Genomic DNA, 2500 nt, shown 5'->3' on the forward strand with positions numbered 1-2500 from the left:
AAAGCAGAAGGATTTTAAAGTTCTGTTTCTCTGTCATCTCCGGCTCCGGCAGTGGCTACCGCTAAGCTAACATTACGTGCTGCCAGCCGCTAAGCTAATGTTACCCTGTGTCTTTAGATGACGCTAAGCAAACGTTACCCTGTGTCTTTAGCTGCGTGCTGCCAGCTGCTACGCTAACGTTACCCTGTGTCTTTAGCTGCGTGCTGCCAGCTGCTACGCTAACGTTACCCTGTGTCTTTAGCTGCGTCCTGCCAGCAGCTAAGCTAACATTACCCTGTGTCTTTAGCTGCGGTCCTGCCAGCAGCTAAGCTAACATTACCCTGTGTCTTTAGCTGCGTGCTGCCAGCTGCTACGCTAACGTTACCCTGTGTCTTTAGCTGCATCCTGCCAGCAGCTAAGCTAACATTACCCTGTGTCTTTAGCTGCGTCCTGCCAGACGCTAAGCTAACGTTACCCTGTGTCTTTAGCTGCGTGCTGCTAGCTGCTACACTAACGTTACCCTGTGTCTTTAGCTGCGTGCTGCCAGCCGCTTAGCTAACATTACCTTGTGTCTTTAGCTGCGTCCTGCCAGACGCTAAGCTAACGTTACCCTGTGTCTTTAGCTGCGTGCTGCTAGCTGCTACACTAACGTTACCCTGTGTCTTTAGCTGCGTGCTGCCAGCTGCTACGCTAACGTTACCCTGTGTCTTTAGCTGCGTGCTGCCAGCTGCTGCGCTAACGTTACCCTGTGTCTTTAGCTGCGTCCTGCCAGCAGCTAAGCTAACATTACCCTGTGTCTTTAGCTGCGTGCTGCCAGCTGCTACGCTAACGTTACCCTGTGTCTTTAGCTGCGTCCTGCCAGCAGCTAAGCTAACATTACCCTGTGTCTTTAGCTGCGTGCTGCCAGCTGCTACGCTAACGTTACCCTGTGTCTTTAGCTGCGTGCTGCCAGCTGCTACGCTAACGTTACCCTGTGTCTTTAGCTGCGTGCTGCCAGCTGCTACGCTAACGTTACCCTGTGTCTTTAGCTGCGTGCTGCTAGCTGCTACACTAACGTTACCCTGTGTCTTTAGCTGTGTCCTGCCAGCCGCTAAGCAAACATTACCCTGTGTCTTTAGCTGCGTCCTGCCAGCCGCTAAGCTAACATTACCTTGTGTCTTTAGCTGCTTCCTGCCAGTCGCTTCAGATGTGCACAAGTAGGCGGGAGTGGAGAGAGAAAAAAATACTTAGGGAATCGCCGATTGATTTGATTTAAGACTGAAATCGTGACGCCTCTACTGTCCACTCAAAGTGGTCCAATAAAAAGGCACGTCGCCTCCATGAGTTGTAAAATAGATTACATATCCTTATTTTGTAACCATGCAACAAAACAAATAATATATTTTTTAACTGATAGCATAAATCCATCAAAATCCTTATTGTCGCATCAACATCAGCATGTTAGCGTTAATGTTGTGAGCATGCTAAAGTTAGCATTTAGCTAAGCTGTAGAATCTTAGTCTGGTTACATTTCTGCAGGTATATTTGTTAAACTGTAGACAGGCTAGCTGTTTCCCCCGTACTTACATACTTTATGCTAAGCTAGGCTAACCGCGTCCTGACTCAATCCCGCTGTTGGCAAGAAAAAGCGAATGGGCATATTTCCTAAAGTGTTAAAACTATTCCTTTAATGGAATAGTCATTAGAATATAGTTACTGTCAGAGCGACGTTACAAAGAACCTCATGACCGTTTGCAACCTGTTTGTGTTTGTGTAGTTTAATAAAAACAGAATATACACCTCTATTTAAGAATATGAATAACTCAGGTCAGTAACAGTGTAGTCTATGTCCACGGCATTTCACTTCCGGGACTGTTCAAGTGTCGCTGGATATTCTTCATTCCGCCGGATGTCCTTCATTTCGGCCAGATGTCCGTCCCCGTCCTCTGTCTCTGTGTTGGCGTTCTAACCTCCGGCTGATTTGTGAGGACTGTGGTTAACTCCTCAGATCTCTGCAGGGTAAATCCAGACAGCTAGCTAGACTATCTCTCCAATCTTTGAAGAGTTTTCTGTTGCACGACTAAAACAACTTTTGAACGTCCACACGTTCCACCAAAACCAGTTCCTTCCTGATACTATTCAGCAGAGGCACCGTGGCTCCGTGCGGAGCTTAGCCCCGCCCACGATGATTGTGATTGGTTTAAAGAAATGCCAATAAACCAGAGCAGGTTTTACTCCCATCCCAGAATGCTGTGTGGACTAGCCAGACCCTCCTCCGCAGCTCTGTGGAGGAAGTTTTAAAACCGAGACTAATAACGGTGCAACAACGTCAAGTCTGAGGTCACTTCCTGCAGGAATGGCAAACCCCGCCACAATAAAAGCCACTATACGGCGATAAAATAACAAGAATGTAAATGTATTCAAACAGAATAAAAACTGGCTCTGATTTCATAAAAATCTAAAACTATTCTAACAGAAATTCACTTTAAGACTTCACATCTTCCAAGTCCTTTATTCTGTGGAGCTGGACGCTTAACTGAGT

Source organism: Sander vitreus, chromosome 3 (genome assembly GCF_031162955.1).
Source record: "Sander vitreus isolate 19-12246 chromosome 3, sanVit1, whole genome shotgun sequence".
Classification (NCBI taxonomy): domain Eukaryota; kingdom Metazoa; phylum Chordata; class Actinopteri; order Perciformes; family Percidae; genus Sander; species Sander vitreus.